Below are 20,426 nucleotides of genomic sequence, written 5' to 3'. Positions count from 1 at the left end.
TCGCGCGGAAGGTTCCGGGGGTTGTTTTCGGGTTGGTGATGTTTTGTGTCACGTTCTCTGCGGGAATCGCAGCGAGGCTCCGGCATCATCCGTCACTCGGTGCGTAATTTGGTTTACGTTTGCTGTCACGGCTTGCTCTTGCAAACCGCGGTTCTTTCGTGCTCCCAGTAGTGTACGACAGGAACACGGGAAAGATGGGATTTGTGAGTTTTATAAGTTGCATAATATGTTTTAAATACATGAATGACTCAATGCGCAATAAATCAAAAAATAACAAAACAAAGCTTCAAAAGTGTCTATTTTTGTGCCGTCAAAAACCGTTTGTATCGCGTTTTACGCGCGTTTTTGCCCGCTTTTTATAATTGAATTGAATTTAATTAAAGTCTTTTATGCTACTGCGATATTTTAGTGAAACTTCAAAGCATGGTACTGCAAGTTTCTTATAATAACTTTTAGATGACATTATGAGTATGCTGCTAATACGTGAAATGACTGGGACACGAAAATTGGGAATATCGTGACGTCAAGAAGCTCGTGTTTCGATAGTTGGCGAAATCAGGCTGCGGTCAGTGCGGTTGAACCCCAAGTCCTCACTTTATGTAGGCAATGTACATTGCAAGACCAACAGAATGTAAGGTGGGTTGACTTATCCCGAGGATTGTTTTTGGCGGCAGCGTATACACGACGACATAAATCTTTTCCCGCAATTAATTCTTATTAAATAAACTCGGAGCTTTTAAACGAGAAATGGTACAAGTGAGAAATATTGTAAAGTCTGAGAGAAATTAAAATAAGAGCTAGAAGAGGGGAAGAGTAATTTCACGCAGCCGTATTTCAACAAATAAGTCATACTGATTAAAAGAGAAAATCACTTCTTCGCGAGAAACAAATTTGGTCGCAGCTGTTTTCAACATACACATTTACTGATTCACGTGTGCTGCGTTTGCCGTTTGTGCCACTTTGCCTAAGGCTTTTGATCTATTGTATGAGAGAATATATGTTGTATGAGAGAATATATGTTATATGAGAGAATATATGTTGTATGAGAAAATAAAAAAAGCAAAATTGTTACCGATATCAAAAACGTTTTATAGTTAATGCTTTCAGCTTATACAATAAAATAGTTACAGCAAGAATATGCGTATAATGCAAATTTATTTTATATATATGTTGCGCTTGTCATGAGCCCTTTAATCTGTTTTTTTTTTGTCATTTTGAAACTCGAAACAATTGTGTATGACATTTCATCCATTGACAGATAGATGAAAGTAGGTTGATCAGAAGGGGATAACCGATACAGTGGGATGTATTTGAGAATTTGGTGAAAATGTAACGGACATTTAAAACCTTTTCTCTCGTCATTTCAGTGAAAAATTGCGGTGAGAGTAAACGAGGTATACTCATCATGCGTATATATATATATGTGTGTGTGTGTGTGTGTGTGTGTGTGTGTGTGTGTGTGTGTGTATATATGAGGCAACGACAAAATTGTATTAACCAATTTGCGCGAATTTCCTATGTATTTTGCATCACGTTGAATGCAATTCGAGCAATTTAACTTAAATTGCTCGCACAACTTTTTCAATCGCGTAAAACTTTCGAATAAAATTTTGCGATGTTAAGTCAATATTATATATTTAATTATTATAATAGAATGGTTAACAATAACAGAATTACAAATATTCCAGAGATACAGAACTTTCCGATTTCTGAGAAATCAGAGAAAATAGTATTCTGCGTTTGATAGCAAGCGATTTCTCGACAACAAATTTATCGCAATGAAATGTCGCGGTGAATAAGTATAGCTGATTATCATTATGGGGAAAAGAGATAGAGAGAAAGAGAGAAAGGACATATTAAAATAAATACGCTTCTTCGGGGCATACGAACCCTCAATTTTCCGAGAGAATCTCGTCCCGAGTCTCGTAACGAATGGATTCGTGTCACGTGGCTGGGATTTATTGGCGCTGAAAATTCAGTGTGCTTTAGAACTAACGACAACAATTATCCGAAAAGTTGCCAACACGTCAAAAATAGACGACACGAGGGATTGTTATTGCGTTGCATGTTGTATGCTGGATGTTTGATGAACGTTAATCGAAATGTTGAATCGAATGTACACGCCTGATCTAAAGCGCACACGTAACCGGTACGGTACAATATCCCGTACGTGGCAAATAATCGATGCGACACTTTGTGGACTACACGCGAACACGAGAGACTAATAGAATAATAATGTATCAAATTATATATTAAATATGAAAACACATAAAATAAACTCGCAAGCTCAAAAATTTACGAATTTAAAGATTATATGATAACTACAATAAATATCGATAACTGTTACATTAATAAATGGGTGAGCAAGATGTGATTTAATTAATTGAATGCTCAAACCTCAAGAAAATATTTTCGTGGAATATTTTATACTTGAGCTATTAATCTGTGAAACTTCGTGTTTCTAAATCCTATCTAAAATGCACTAAAAAGAAAAGCGAAGAAAAATCGAAGAGTTTTGAAACTTTTGCAGTAATCTGTTAACACAGAAAGAAGGCAACGCAGGAAATTCTAGACACTAGATATCCGGATATACTGAATCTGGCTGCCTTTCAAACCGGAAGAATACTTTCTTCTCTGTATATTCCTGTAATGTTACATATGATCGAGAAAACTCTATTATTATTTCCATGTGCATATACTTGTGCACTATTACGGTAAAAACTTCCACTATAGTTTTATTACCGTAATGTCGATAATATATAAGACAATTTCGAAGAAAAACAATGTTGCAAAAGAGCGAGAGAGAATTACCTAAGTCCGAGAGAATACTTGATCTACTAAGAAACTGACGTAAAAGTCTTTTACGATACTTTGCAGGAGATTTGAGTAATGTTCCTCGCAGGTCGCATAATTTAATGCGTTATATCTTTCGGCGTTATTAGCCGCTTCAAAAGCACATATACCGTAAAGCTGTGCAGTCGTTAAAAGATACTTCAGACGCGATCTACTTAAATACGCCAAATAACTGCATAGTATTAGACAATATGAAAACATCAAACATTTTAAATGATTCAATCATTTTCTCATGAAAGAGCAAAACGATTAAATCAAACGCAAAGACAGCGCGCGAATTTATACATCTCAAGATGTATCTCATGATTTTATGCATCCTATTGCGCGTAATCGGAGCTGCTTTTTAATAAAGCTATTTGTGTGTTTTACTTCATTATTAAAAGATCCTTCATGAATGCATCTTCAGAGTCCGCGAATAAGCTAAAACCACCAGTGTTACCGTGGAGAACAAACGCAAATAAATCCCACGGAGAAAGATAGCACACAACACTTTTCCGTTCTGAAAGCGCGTACGCGCAAGGAAACGCATGAAAATCGAAACGTTTTAAGGCCTTTGACGTCCCTAAGGCACTCAGACCGAGCTGTTTCGCCACGAAGGGGCGAGATAAACGCCTCGGGTACAGACCGAATAGGGGCCCCGCCAATTCCGTATAAAACGTCTCGCTGCTTCCGGCATATTTATTTCGATGAAAGGCCTCGCGCGGTAACGGCTCGTGCATTACGGTGACGAGTGCGCCTTACGGAAACAAAAAGACGGAAAAGCATCAGAACGGAGGCGTAAAACGTACCTCAACCTTACCATTCGTCCTCTGTCTCATGTGCAAGAAGAATGGAAAAAGTGAGACAACTGTGTTAAATTCTGATGACGACACGCGCTCAAAAGAAGTCTTCGGTCGCTTAACAAAAAGCCCGCCATTTATTTATAGATGATGATAGGTCGCGGTTTGCGGAACCTTGATCGTGGAACAAACGGGAACACCAGATGCCGCGGGTACAATAATCGATCTCGCGTTTTTGTCAGCGAAAGACACATTGGTACACTTCACATGTACCTCTCGCCGCGTGCACGCGACCGATTGCATCGCGATAATTCAGAAGTAACATTCGTAAATGGCTCATTATATTTTTGTTATTGTACTTGTGGGAATTATTGTAGCAAACTTGAAGATATCGATTCGATTATTAGGTGCCGATTATACTTACACGTTGCAAAGGATTGCATGCAGCACTGCAGAGAGAACGTGCTCAATGATGCTTTTCATGCACCGATTTCCGTCCGGTAATATGAATGCGTGAGTTAACAATGAGTATATAGAAAGGACTTACATTACGATGGCAACCGTGGGCTCTCTGTTTGACAGCGCGATCCTTGGACTTGACCGAGAGTTTAGTATCGCTATCCCATTTAGGCACGCAGACGGTCTGCAAGAAAACATGAATCTATTAGAGTTTACATTGACTGGCTTAAAGAGAATTTTTTTGCAAGAGCACTCGAGAACGCAGCCGGATCAGACAAGCCGTTCCTTGAAGCGACAATCACGAGGCGGAGATTTCCTTAAGAATTCGCTCGTGAATTGTATGCAGAATCAGATTATACTAAGCGCGAAACTAGCGATACATCATTTATGAATCTTTATCCGCTAATCTAGACGTCTGATAATCTGATACGTTATAATCGATTATATAACAGGATCAAAAAGAATGATCAAATTTAAAAGACTAATATTGAGCGAGTGAATACATCGCAGCAAAGTTTCGCTATGAAAGTCAATCGATTATTTGTTTGCTAAATAATTTCTCTCCCTTCTGATTTCAATTTTTTGCTATAATATTAGGAGTGTGATTTAGTTTTGAGGGTTTTGCAACAGATGGCTGTAGTGCCAGTTTGTTCCAATAGCTGTTTCCGATAACTGTTGTTTCTTACAGTCTTGACATTATCCATCACATTTAGTAGCATTATAGCAATAGATGCAATAACAGTCGTGTTTATATCATCGTAAAAATGCAACTTCCGAAACAGCATTTTCCACATGCGTTGCTTTTGTTTTTTAATCAAAACAAAACTGCGGCTGACGGTTATAGAATTCTTGTGGAAACTTATGGTGATTCTGCCCCATCAATTAAGACGTGTGAATACTGGTTTAGACGCTTTAAAAGTGGTCATACTGATGTGAAGGACAAAGAACGCTCGGGACAACCAAGAAAGCTTGAAAATGCAGATTTGCAAGCATTATTGGACGAAAATCCAACAGAATCCACTTCAGAACTTGCCAGAGCATTAAATGTTGATCGTACAACAGTTACGAAACATTTACATGAAATGGGAAAAATTCAGAAAGAAGGGAAATGGGTTCGACATGAATTATCGGAAAGTGCCATTGCGAACCGGTTGAACATTTGCATTTCGTTGATCGCCAGGCAAAAAAAGAAGAGTCTTTTGTCTCGGATTGTTACTGGGGATGAAAAGTGCATCTATTTTGATAATCCGAAACGCAGAAAATCATGGGTGGATCCAGGCGAACCATCAACATCCACTCCGAGACGCAATATTCACGGTTCAAAAGTAATGCTCCGTATTTGGTGGGATAGTGTACTATGAGCTGTTAAATCCGCATGAGACTGTCACGGCTGATCGTTATCGACACCAATTGTACAAGTTGAAGCAAGCATTGGACCAAAAACGACCAGCAATTGCGAGTAAACGACGGAAAGTGATTCTTCTTCGTGACAACGCTCGACCTGACGTCGCGTTATCAGTGAAACAAACACTATTAGAGCTTGAATGGGAAGTCTTGCCGCACCCCGCGTATTCTCCATGCGATTATTATTTGTTCCGGTGGATGCAACACGCTTTAGAGGATACACACTTTGATAATTTGGAAGAAGTGCAAAAATTCGTCGACGAATGGATCAACTGAAAAGAAGAGTGATTTTATCGTGGTGGAATCCATCTCTTGCCAGAAAGATGGGAAAAAGTTATAGAAAACGAAGGAAAATATTTTGATTAAGGTATTCATTCATTATCATATTTAAATACATGCGTTTTTGAGCAAAAAAAAACCCTCAAAACTAAATCACACCCCTAATACAATAGCAATTACAATATCATCGCCCGGTAACGCTTATAATGCTATTCATCGAAACACCACTATAAATATTCGATTCATCCGATATTTGCGCTCCTTTGCACTCGTTTTGGAGCATTTCTCGGGATGTTCACGTTTCTTGCAAAATCAACGAAAAACCGATTGTCCTTACGAGATAAAATTGATGCTGTCAATGGAGGTGCGAGTGTGCGACAGAGGAAAATCTTTGAATTGACGTCGGGACGACGCGTCGCGACGCGAGGGGAGCGGATGGGATGACTTGTCGCGCGCGTGTTCTTTGACAAATCGCGCCGGCGAAATCCGTGATTTTAAAATGCAGCTGTTCCGCACACGTGCGCGGCATAAGCGGCGGCATTGTACGCGCAATGTATGTTCCTCGGTGTGTGCAACATGCGGGTGCGCACGTGCGCGCCCGCCCCGCGAGAGCGCAGGTGAGACTTTTATGCGCCACGTATAACCGCGCGCACAACGCCCGGATACACGAAGAGAGGCTCCATTGTTCGCCGTATCCTGCTGACAGCACGCGCCAGATTTCTCATAAACGAACAGGTTGTCCGGATAAGTGAATTTTTGCTGGTAATTTTCTTCGATGATTACACGCTTTCGCGAAAGTCTTGCGTAAGTCGATCAAGGCGCGGCGCGCAAGAGGAGCGGATGGGGAATCGTTGATTCGAAGAGATCAAAAGCGGATAGTTAAACAGTTTGGGATAATCTGCATATTTATTTATTATTATTATTATTACCATCGTATTTCTGAATGCATGCAATCTGAGTCGTTACATTTGCGAAGAATGATCCAAAACAATATTTAATAATGATTAATAGTTACATGAATTCAAAACGTTTTTTCATTATTATTTTCTTCAAGTGAAATATCGCTAAGTTATTAGAGTTTGTTGTGATATTGTTATTTGCAAATGTTCGAGGTCAAGTAATGATCAAGCAAAATTTATTACTAACGATTTTGTCTATTGTCGAATAATAATGTAGAACGTATTAAATAATTATCTCTTTTAAAAGAGATCAAGGTTTTGAAAAGGTTGAGAATAATTTTTCCGCGCAGAAAGCAACCATTTTTGTTTCTACACTTTCCGCGCTTTTATCTTCTATCAGAAAAATAACGAGAACATGAAAATCTAAAAGGATTCCACGGACAGCGATCCTAGTCATTTCAGGCGTTTGCAAAACGTTTCGCTTAAAAATGAAAGGTAGCATAAACGGTCTTACGTTTTTATAAAAGTTTGTTACATCCGGCAAATATTGGCAGAAGGAAGGCAGACAAATTTGCTCGTAGCGAAGTTTCGCTCGGCCGCGCTATCCTCGAGCGTCGTCTCTGGTATGTAGTCTAAATTTAACATATGCTTTGTGACTAATAAAGCGGGCGTGCACCACGTGTAACACGCGATCAAACGCGTAGGTACACCCCGAGTTAATTACATAATATTTCCCCGGTGTAATCCTGAATTTCATATTACCGTATTACATCCGCCGATCTACGCGACTGCTGGACTTATAAGGCGCATCTAATTCTGACGTTTTAACAATTAAAACAGGTCAAACATTCGGTCGGCAAATTACTGAAACTGACAGCTTTGAAATACTAAACAATGCGTTTGACGTCAGTATCTCTTGCACGAGTTGTATCGTACAGTGGCCTTTTAATATTAAGGGGGGAGCCTGCTTTAGAACGCTGAAAATAAGGTATATTTTACGAATTGTTTTTGGAGAAACTATAGAGCGGATCATTATAAAACTTTTATGCATTTATTAGTACATGTTTAAAGATAAAAAATTATTTTTTGATTTGAATATATCGCTTGTAGAGGTCGTCCTGGAGAAATCTTAGTGCAGCCGCGTCGCCGGCATTGCAAATTGCTGAGCATTCTCCTGCCTCCAAATTTCGTCTAAACTAAAAAATTGAAAGGTGTTTTCGTTATTTATGAATTCCCATCGTCGATGAACCAAAGAGAGAAGAAAAAAGTTGAAAAGTGTCAAAATGGTGGAGCTTAGAACACAAAAGTACGATTGTTAGGCAAAGTTTTTGAACTTTTTCATGCAAAAATAATTGTTTAACTTAATGTTTTTATGAATATTAAAGGTTCATCGACGATGGGAATTCATAAATAACGAGAAAATATTTCAATTTTTCAGTTTGGATGAAATTTGGAGGCAGGAGAATGCTCACCAATTTACAATGCCGGCTGCACGCAGATGCCTCCAGGACGACCTCTACAGGCGATATATTCAAATAAAAAAATAATTTTTTTTATCTTTAAACATGTACTAATAAATGCATCAAAGTTTTATAATGATCCGCTGTATAGTTTCTCCAAAAAAATTCGTAAAATTATACCTTATTTTCAACGTTCTAAAGCAGGCTCCCCCCTTAAAGTATCATAAAAAAATTATTATTAATACAAATACAAATTATATAAATTATTATTATAGATTATTATAGATTATTATAGATATGTACCGACCATCATCATAAAGAATTCGTTTTAATATCGAAACATTAAAATATTACTTTGCAGTTGATGCAAAGCATGCATAAAGTATATACTTTCCGATATCACATTTTCACGAGAACCGCATTCGCTACAAAGTGACCGCATAACGCGCAGCGAACTTGTAAAAATCCGCGAGGAACTTGGTGAAGTCCGGTAGGTTACATCGTTTTGGACTAATTTCTAACTTCCCGGCAAAGTTTCTGGTGACAAATTATCCTGCGCAAAAATGAACTACCACTCAAAATTCAACGAGAAATTTTATTACTCGCAGTACCGCAGCGAACCGTACGTATAAATGGACAAAGAAATGCGAAATAAAAAATGAGAGCGATCTATAACGTCAATTCGCGACACATAAACACCATTATCTTCTGGATGCAACTAATAATTCAATGCAACGAATGATGCAACTAGCATGATTTCAACCGAGATTTATCGCGGTTACGTAGTAAAAGTAGCATTAAAGGAGCACCGCAGCATATTGTGATACATTATGACGTCACGTGTATTTTAATGCATCATTTGCATAAATATTTATACAGACACTGGCACAAATACTGTAAAATTGTAACGTATAATTAAATCCCGTGCTTGCCGGATTGAAGTTGAAATGTAAATCCTGCAATTAAACTGTTACGAGATATAATGGTTGTTGTTTCATTGCTTGTTTTTTTTGAAAAAATTAACTATTATACTTCAGTATAAATACTTTAGCTGTTATTTAAATTGATTGTACAGAGAAAAATTCTCTCTTTTTCAACGCGATGGGATAAAGACACATTGTTTTTCAGTAACATAAATAACGCGAAACGTCATTGTGTCGGAAAAATCGTAGCGCAGTATATAAATTTTGTTCCGAAAATGCATTTAAGATACTAAAGCTCGTTTAATCCCAGCTATAAACTAGAAATGGGATCGCGTTACATTACGTAGTATGAGCCGGCTTCTCTCTCTCGTGCGTTGGTGGAAGTCAAAGCACGAACCAATCATGGTACCCAGTGAATCGAGTTTTGGACCAACGGCAATGTTCCCGCGTAATCTGATTTTCGTAAGTAGGTAAACGAGTCGCGCGACAATCCGCTTTATTTCTCTAATCACGTAAGATGCACAGATTTGTCGCACGCGTGAATTACCCGAATAAATTATGGCGTCTAATGCTACAGTGTATATTAAGATAATAATTCCGCCGTGATTTCTCCTCATAATTCTTTATCTTAAGTTACTGCGATACGCGGAACATGCAATGGAATTATTATTTTAATGCGTGTACTGTAATGATACATTTTAACATGTTATTTTAATGGCGAATAATAATACATTTCATCACAGCTAATAATTTAATTTTATTCAATTTCATCCGATTTCGCGCCGCCTTGAATCTGGTTAGCATCTTATTTGCATAATTCCTTATTTCGTATTATTTATATATCAATAATCACATCATCCATGCACGACGATATCATAAAAAAAGAAAAAATAAATTATCTTCACGTTCGAGTATTTTATTACCCGCGATTTACAATGACGCGCGATACCATCGCGCGCACTGGAGCGATATGATATTTAAATCCGAGAATTTACTGAATATCGAATATCAATCCTCTCTCGCCCGCGCCGAGCTCATCAGCTGTGCGTCACAATTCGGCAGCGAAAACCACCCTCCTTCTCCGCGCGTCCGTCCGCTCGTCCAAAGTGACGAGGGGGATGATCTAACGAAAATAATTTCTCGCTCTCGCTCTCGGGCCGAAAGCCAGTTACGGCGGCGTGGTAGCTTTCAGGTTAAAGATCTCATTCGGTGCCGCGCGACAAAAAGTCGTTGTGAGTGGTGGATCGATGCCGCAGCAGCGACAGCGTGGCTCCAGCAACGGCGGCAGACACCATCGTCTCGGGCGTTTGTACATGGACGTACACAGCCCCCGTATTGTCGTTCCCCATCGCCATTCCCATTCCCGCGATTTCCTTCGCCTCCTTCTCTCCTTCTCTTCACCCCTCGTCCTAGTCGACACATCCACCGTTCATCCCCAATTCATCCCCTTTTCATCCCCCGTTCACCGTCCTCGTCTTACTCGCGTGTCCCACGTCCTCCACGCTCCGTGCTCGCATCATCCGCGCCCCTAGGCGCTCTAATACGACTGCGGAATCTCATGACCTGTACTTATGAGGCTGTAACCCACATTTCGACGTAACGTTACTTCCGGTCGCGGGGAAACGGATGTAAGGAGCGCCTGGCGTCGGCCGCGAGGCTTAAACGCACCGCGTGCACCGACTCTCCACACGAACGCAATATTTCTGCGAAATTTGTTGATATTAACCCTTTGCACTTTGTAGTTCTTTTGCTACAGGGAACTAGCACCTCGAAGCTGTATAGTTTACAATAATAATTTAAATAAACAATGTTTTACTATAAAGTGCAAATCAAACATAAACAGTTATTATCACCTCTCGCTCGCCATTCGAGTTGTTGCATCAAAAAGTGGCGACTGAGGGTCGTCTCTCGAGTGCAAAGGGTCGTTCCCATTCTAATGTTATTTGTATTTTGTGAGGATAACGTATATTCATTTATTCATGTTTATTCATGTAACGTTACATGTATTAAATTTGTGCAGTATGTATCTGTTTTATATAAATTTCTGTCATTCGCAATCACGATGTAAATAGCTTCTCGTAATCATTGGAAAAATGATTATAGTTATATGGACAAGTAGAATCTGACAGACACAGTTGTTGGTATATTTTTGTCATTTATTTTACAATTGCATAATATTCAAGCGCTTCAATTCTTCGAACCCTCTTTAGCAGATTGTAAATATTGATTTCAATCGAGAATATTAACAATTTGTTGAAATTGACAATCGTGTCCAGGTCTGCTTGCTTGCATAATTTTAAGTAATAGAATAGAATTTTTGATCAGTAACGAAATAATTATATTTAATTTGTATGATCACGTATTGTCTCTGGGATTTTAAAGAAAATATGTACAGGATTATCATAAGCCATTGAGTCCATCTCGACACACAGGATGCAAATGGCTAATGAATAATTTCGCCTGCGGAAGGGTTTGACCAGCGTGCACCAGAGAGGGTAGATCGGCTCTAGCATCAATGTCCGATTGTAATACATTAGGATATTACCTACGTATTTACACGATTTACCACGCGTTCTACCCGTATCTTTTTTATAATTCGGAGTTCCCCTTTTGTACAACGCGACTGACGAATCAAGGCTAATTATGGGCAATTTTGATTTGTTCAAATTACATCTGAAACTACAAATGATTTGCAAACGGAAATATTTAATTAACTTCAACTTCGTTATCTCATTACAAATACCAAGCGTGTAATAAACCAGTCATTGTACACGTACATCCTGCGAACGTATCGGTGCTCAGTTAAACGCTACCTTTAATTAAATATTGATACTCGTAACGAATTTAAAGCGGTGTGAAGCATTACACACGACGTACAATTACACCCGAACTTCGAGCAAACCCCTCGGCAAACCCTTGTTTTAACTGTGGCATCATAAATGACGTCAAACGTGGGAGTAAGAATTGAAATTCTGGTGCGCGAATAAACTGACGAATGTCAAAGATCGCAATGAGAAAGCCAAGAAAAGGAAATGAGGAACGCCTTCGCAGAGACGAATCTACGAAGCAGAAATTCGAAGAGATCGCGCTTTTTGCTTGCCGGCTTTGTGATTTATTACTGTCTGCATCGAAAGCTTTCGTCAGAAGGCTGACATTTCATAAGGCTTTATATGATATCTATATCTTCAATTACTCCACAGTTGCTCGGAGGTCGCTCGACGTCCCCCGGACCTCGTCCTACTCTCACGTGGTCCATCGGTGGCTACTCCCTCGTGGCGTTCATGAAGATACCGTACTTTTCAATACAACACTCACGCACGAAAATATAGCCTTTCTGACACAACATTCGCGAATATGTAGCATTTTTTACACAATACTCGTTCGCGTAAATACGATTAATTCGCGCGGCAAGATATAGCTCCCAACGCGGCACTCGTTTGCGAAGGCGCGATTCACTAACGTGCGCATTGATCATATTGATTAGCAAATTCGATTGATCGAGTAATGCTCTCAATCGCACTCCCAACGTGCGCATTTTTCTTCAAAAGTCTACCATTACCAATCACTTGATTGCCGTCTCTGAAAATAGCAATCAAACAGTTTCCATTATTGCTTTGATTCTCGGTGATTCTAAAATAGAAACTTCAAATTTGCGGCATATTTGCTTTAAGAAATATGACTACATATCGCATCGACGATCCGTTAAATCGCGTGAATTAATTAATCGTGCGTAATACTAATTTTTAACGAGGCAGAGACGATCCCCCGTTTAACATTTCCCAACACTCGTCGCGATCGCTTTTCAAGAGTTAATGCGATACTCACGGGACGGCTCTTGCCCGGTTACGCGTCCGCTCGAGTATTCTTGTGCGAATAACAACAAAGGTTAACAGTTTTGCAGTTGGTGTGTTGGATGTTGCAAAAAACGAGGCAGTTGCCCTCGGCTAAAATCGCCTCAGCTACGAAAATATTTAACGCACAATGAAACGCAATATTTAACTTAATATTTCATTCCTTTTTGATACAACCTGCAGTACCTACCATTAAGGGGTTACATACCTCCAGAATTTTCAAACAATCGATTTTTTTTATTACTGATTTTCATTCTTTATACTTTTAAAAATATAATAAAAAAAGAATTAGTGAAAAATTCCAATCCGTAACGAAGATATAACAATAAATATGACCGCGCGTCAGGAGGCGGGCCACGGCGCGCAGCTGCTGCATGCGGCGCAGGCTACCGCAAAGAAGCTCGAACAGCCCACAGATTACAGAAAACTGTACAAAATATAAAAATTATCGAGAAGGAAGGCACGCAATATGAAATTGGAATGGGAGATTAAGCTCACTACAAAAATTAATATTTACACGATTTTTACTTCTCAAACTTTAAACGCGTTTTTCTCGAAACCAGTTTTTTTGACACGGTCGGCACGATAACTCGAAGAGTTTTCAATATTTTTTAAAATTTTTTGTTCTCAAATCTTCGTAATCGTTTTGTCTATAGTCTGTCGAGCCATGTTTTGCAATTTTGTTTAATACAATTTTTATAAACAATTAAAGACCGAAATTTTTCATGAAAACATGAAGTTTAACTTTAACATGGCATAAATTGTTTATTTTTTTGAAATTAAAAAATCTGGCTCGACAGACTATAATAACTACAACATTACTTTACAAGAAATTTCTTGCATTTGTCAGATCCATCAATGTTACAAGAAGATATCATGCCGACTCTGAGGGGACATTTTTCAGCAGCGGTCCAATTAATGCCACAAAACTTCATTTTATTAATATTAAAAAATTTATTATTAATTATTTTTTTACACTTAAAGGACCAGTAAATCACATACAATTCATATTTTACTTTATTATTTCAGATATACCCCCTAAAAAAATTCCCCAAACATATCAATTTTTCGCCGCTATGGAGGTATGTAACCCCTTAAGGGGGGAGCCTGCTTTAGAACGCTAAAAATAAGGTATATTTTACGAATTGTTTTTGGAGAAACTATACAGCGGATCATTATAAAACTTTGATGCATTTATTAGTACATGTTTAAAGATAAAAAAAATTATTTTTTGATTTGAATATATCGCTTGTAGAGGTCGTCCTGGAGAAATCTTAGTGCAGCCGCGTCGCCGGCATTGCAAATTGCTGAGCATTCTCCTGCCTCCAAATTTCGTCTAAACTGAAAAATTGAAATATGTTCTCGTTATTTATGAATTCCCATCGTCGATGAACCAAAGAGAGAAGAAAAAAGTTGAAAAGTGCCAAAATGGTGGAGCTTAGAACACAAAAGTACGATTTTTAGGCAAAGTTTTTGAACTTTTTCATGCAAAAATAATTGTTTAACTTAATGTTTTTATGAATATTAAAGGTTCATCGACGATGGGAATTCATAAATAACGAGAAAATATTTCAATTTTTCAGTTTGGATGAAATTTGGAGGCAGGAGAATGCTCACCAATTTACAATGCCTCCAGGACGACCTCTACAGGCGATATATTCAAATAAAAAAATAATTTTGTTTATCTTTAAACATGTACTAATAAATGCATCAAAGTTTTATAATGATCCGCTGTATAGTTTCTCCAAAAAAATTCGTAAAATTATACCTTATTTTCAACGTTCTAAAGCAGGCTCCCCCCTTAAGAGAATTCTATCCAGAATTTTCGAGAGTTCTGCTCTGATTCTCCATTCGCGCGATAAAGAATGCCTTGCAAAATTAATCGTGTTTGTCGTGCTTCCTACACGAGCCATTGCGCGCTGACGTGCGATCTTGATGGCCGTTTCGACGTTATTTTTAAAGCGGCTAACCAACCAGCAACCAATTAACTAGCGACCAAGCAAATCGATACCTCATTGCCTCTCGGTGAGTGTAATATTACTCGCGCGTCGGTTAGTTTGCGGGAACGTGATCGCCGCAGCGGATTTGCGTCTCCGTGTGACGACGACGAGCGAATGCGATCTGTAGTTTCATTCGGGCCTGGCCACTCTCTCTATTACGCCGACAACGTGCCGAGGGAAGACACGCCGGGAATAGGAGTGTAACCCACATTCCCCGGAATGTTACATCTTCCTCGGGCGTCGTCATCGTCGTCGTCCGACGTGGGTGTCTCCCGCAAGGCGTTTCAATGTTATCTCGCCCGGTAACATCTAGTTACAGAGAACATCACAAGGCTGATTAGAAGTGCGGTGGCTCGCGCACAATGGAATTTCGTCCATTGTATACGAGCCCGCTGAAAGTTCCCCGCGGCCGAAATTCTTACCGCCGAAACATTTAAGCTTGGATAAAAAGTTTCGAAAGAGAGAAAGAGAGTCGCACAATTGCTGGGGCGGACAACGGTTATGCTATTATTGAGCTCTCGTAACGAATTTATCCGGAAAGAAGTACGTGCTTTTTATCGGCAATTGTACTTTTCGTTAATTTTGTATCAATTGTATCTACACACAAACTTCAACTTCAACTTTAACTTCATAGAGCCCGAACTACTGCAACTTTATCGATACGACGATTGTCATCCTGTTTGCGAACAAGTCACAGGAAATTCGCGTACGAACGCATTGTCTACCGACCATAATTTAACAATAGATGCACCGTGATTATTGACACGAGGGGCTGCACGCGTGCTGCCGTCCAATTTCCCAAACTGCTACGCTACTTTCAAAGCCCCGCGAGTGCATTTGAGAGTTAAATGAGATGTTAAACTCACGGGCCAATGTGCCAAGTAATCGCGATCTATCTTTTAAATGCGCGCGATTCGTTCCAGGATGGAGTACAACCTAACACAGCCGGACTATTTAGCAAGCGCAACCTCCCTCGCTGCGGATCTCCGTTTTTATCCATCGCCATTCGCCACCCTCTTCGCGGCTGCAACTGCGACGCGCAGGGTTACACGCGAAGGAAAAAGCTAACACATCCTTCAAGCTATTACTTCGCGAACACTCCGTGAAAGCTGCGGGTGGTATCAAAGGAAAACATCGCCAACAGCTTTTGATGTGTAATAATACGGGGGTGCAGAAGAAGGGTACTTTGGTGATGGAGTAAGAATGAGGATCGTAAAAAGGGAGCGAGAAAAATCGGAATGAATAACAAAAACTAAATCGGAGTCTCAGTTTCTCATTCTACTTCAATCCCAGACTTGAAAAAAAAAAAACAAAAAAAAAACGAAAGAGTCGTTTTACAAGAGACACAAATGTAACCTAGATTTTTAGACTTCGAGAAAAGAAGTTTCCAGCGAGTATCAGATATTTCTCGTTTTCCAAAAACGATTTTTTATCAACTGACTCATATCTGGGACAATGTTGTTACACGAATAAGATTCTCGATACTTGCTTCATAAATCACGAAACCTGTCAACAATAAAGCGAGAAATTAGCGGCGCGAATGTACTCTCTCTCTCTCTTTCTCTTTTGCGTTACTTCCGACTGCATCCACATAATTGATGTCATAATTACGCTGCAGGAGCGTAATTAAATTAATAGTGTAACTGTCAGTAAGTAGTCGCGGCGGAAATGGGCAACTAGACAAAACTTTTACTCGTGCCGCGTCCTTGCGAGTAAACTGCAACGCGCGCACCGTGAAATCCACCATGGGATGCCGACGAATTATTCATCGAAGTCTCAGCGCCGCGCGAGAGGATGATACAAGTCGTAGTTAGGAATGAGGGAAGGAGAAGGGCTGTAAAAGAGAGTTGCAACGCTGAGAACCCTGAACCTACCCTCCGTTCCGTAAATATACCTCAATGCCGGTATGCCCGATGCGCGCGCGTGCGCGCACATGCAAAGACGCGAAGAGTTTCTCGCGCGCAATAATATTTTTTCTTTTTTTTCTTTTTTCTCTTCTTTTTTACCTGCGCCTTCCGCCTCGCCACTTTTGCATGCCCTTGCGGAAGGCACGGCGGAGTTTGTAATTAATTTTCGCGGCACGGCACGGTACGGCATAATAACCGGCCTTCCCGCTACCACGAGAGCACACCCTGTTAATCTCCCTATGGGGGAGAAAATTCTGACCTTCACGGTTATCACGCTAGCATGGATTCGCGCACTACTCTTTGTCTTTGCTTACGTTTTATTACCCCCTTCCCACACCCCTCGCGCGTTAAAGCTTACGCGCGACGATACATTTAAGGGATTATCCTCGGTAATTCTCAGACTTGTCTTCCTACTTTGTGCACATAGGACTTGATATGGCGGATGCTGAGTACTGGGACAGGATAATGACAAACTTTTAATTTATAAAAACTGAGATAACGTCAGTTTTAACATTGATTTGCGTTATATTATATGATAAATCCGTGGCTTTCGGTTCGTTACAAGTGAAAACAGATTTCTGTACATCCAGATCCAGCGTCTAGATAAACATAAATTATTGACTAAAAACTACACAGAAATGGTGATGCGGTCGAATAGTAAAAATGGTTACTAGTCTATACTGTAAATATTCAAAGCTTTACATGAGAGACAAGTGACGAAAAATCACATACGTATTGGGTCATCAAAAAGTTTGGTTCGCGCGCGTGATATTTGCGTGTCAAATTTTACTTTATCGCATTCAATAGAAACAAAGTATTCGTCCGTCAATAATCGCCATCGTTGTCTATGTTGATAGACATTATTGTCTGTCATATAGATATCACCAATATTGTTGTCTGTATTACATGTATGCGACGTATTACACGTATCAATCGACCTGAACTTTTTAACTGGCCCAATGTAAGTGGCACGCGCGTGCACATTTCATTCTTGCGCATAAAACTGATTGAAACATTAATAGAAACACACGGGAAAGAAAGTGTAAATAGAAATCGTCCGGCAACCTTAACGTGCTGACGTTATCCAGTCGGATCGCCACTTCACTCCTCACGTCTGGGTAATTTATTATTGCGAGCGCTGCATGCGTTATCGATCGATAGTGCTTTTAACGGTACAGGAAAGGGCGGAGAGGCCGGAACTCCCTTGGCGAGCTTATTTTCTTGACAGGAGACCGACAGAGTGAAATTTGTCGACCGCGATTTTCAGCGCGCTTTCCCTCGCCGATATACATACATAAAATCGTTTCATGGTTTTTACATTTTCCTTCAATTTCTGCCTTAAATCTTCCTTGCCTCCCCACGATAGCTCGCGCCGAGGGTAGCGTGCAAATGCGCGTATCTCGTCCGCGTACTGCGTACATTTCTGAAAGCAGCACTAGTATTATTGTGCAGATTCGACCGATACAGCGGCAATTTTAAACGAGTTTAAAGCCCATTTAAAGCGCGGCAAATAGTGGTGGCATAGCGTATTTTGACAACATTATACACGTTATTTGCAATCCGAAAGGACGCGCGTATATAACAAATATTTTTGTGTTCTGTTATAGCTCGAAATTTCGGACGAAAATATTGTTTCACCGCATGCGACAGTACAAAACGCAAAAAACAATACATTATTATTATTATTATTAGCTGGCATTCAAAACTCGAAAGTTCATAGCTGCAATTACCAAAGTTCGCCATCGATCCCTGTCCTGAGCTACTGCCTCCCAATCCCCACTCTCGGCGCCTATATCATTGAGATCCGACTGAATATTGTCTACCCATCTACGTCTTGGTCTACCTAACGGTCTCTTGCCATTTGGTCTACCCGTCATAATTTTATACGCGGTTCTATCCTTTCCCATACGCGCGACATGACCCGCCCACCTTAATCTGCGTGATTTAATTACATTAATTATATCCGGACTATCATAAAGTTTATGCAGCTCGACGTTGTGTAGCCTCCGCCATTCCCCCGTTTCCTCATCGCGTTTCGCCCCGAAAATTAAAAAACAATACATTACTATTATATAATAAAATTGCAGAATAATTAGAAGGAATCCGTATTTGCGCGAGCTCGCGACCAACAATCTTCCGCTTTCCGCAAAACATTCAGCGAGGTTTACCGCTGTTCGCTTCTAACGCGGATGCAGCAGCGGATCCTCTCTCGCTTAAATCCGCTCCTTTTACATTTACCTACTCATCGGCGAAACGCTTCACCTACGCCACTTTCGCGATGCGCCATAATATGTTAACCGTGAGGTGGTGTCAGAGACTGCTTCTCACTTTTACGCTTTCACACTTAAAAAAAAACACTTCATTCGCGTAGAGTGCACGTCTTCGGTACTTTCAGTCTCAATTTAACAATTTGAATGCCTTCGAAATATACACTTTTTATGCATATAGATATAATTTCCCAATATATCTCGTCTCAGCATAATTAATAAAATAAAAATCTCTTTTTCATGAAAAGAGCTTTTTATAATCGAGGAAACCTAAGAGCGTCCAAGCACGTTCGTTAAGAGAGCAAAGAAAAATGAGAGGACATGCTGCTTACGAGTTAAATTGCGTCCGCGCGCGCATAGTCGTCGTTCCATTTTATTGCGGTGGCGCATGCATACTTGCGACTTTTTGCATATATATATATATATATATATATATATATATATATATATTGGTTGGCCGGAAAGTCCTTGCGGATTTTTTTAGTAAAATTCAGACGCAGAACTTGATTCTTAATACAAAGATTTTGCTAAATTGTGCTTAAAAAATGCACACGGACTTTTCGGTTAATACAATACTTCAATGAATGCTTATTTCTCGTCACGCACACACTTCTTCGAATTCACATTCGCGTACGGGTTATACGCACGTATGAGCCATTTGTTCCATGTCTATTAAAGGCAATGCGTCGACTTTGCAATTTAAAAGCTAAAGCGCGTGAAACCGAACTACCGCAATACGCAACGGCAACAACAGCAGTAGCAACGGTACCTGTATACGAATGGGCATTGCAAACATGTATCGAATCGCATGCCGGGCGAGATTAAAGAATTCCCTTGGGGTTGCACTCGTGTTTGTACGTATTTGCGCCCCGCTTGATTTTCCTTGCTAATCGACAAAATCTGTCCATTCGCAGATCACCGCGATATTTAAAAGCGGCAACGATATTCGATAACGCGGAACTCTTATTACTTTTATAAATCGCGCAGATGCATCTATTTAATTATATAATTATGTTACACACACACACACACGCGCGTATGTAATATGCGATGTAATACTATGTAATACAGATATTTTAATTTCAGCACGAACTAGAAAAATGTTCGATTAGTCTATTACTCTATTTTATTAATGACAGAATATTCGATGCGAATATCGATGTTAAATGAAAGAGTTATTTCAGTGAGATCATTAATGTACTTACTTATGTTTCCGGAAATTATAATTGCAGAAAATTAATGGAAAGAAATTATCTCTTGTGCTGTTTTTAACCGCTCGTTCTGCTGGATACATTTATTGGACATTTCTCATCGGTAAAACTTAAAGATCCGACTAATCCTATTA

This window comes from Ooceraea biroi, chromosome 2 (genome assembly GCF_003672135.1).
Source record: "Ooceraea biroi isolate clonal line C1 chromosome 2, Obir_v5.4, whole genome shotgun sequence".
In the NCBI taxonomy this organism is placed as follows: Eukaryota; Metazoa; Arthropoda; class Insecta; order Hymenoptera; family Formicidae; genus Ooceraea; species Ooceraea biroi.
Note: the sequence above shows the minus strand (reverse complement) of the source record.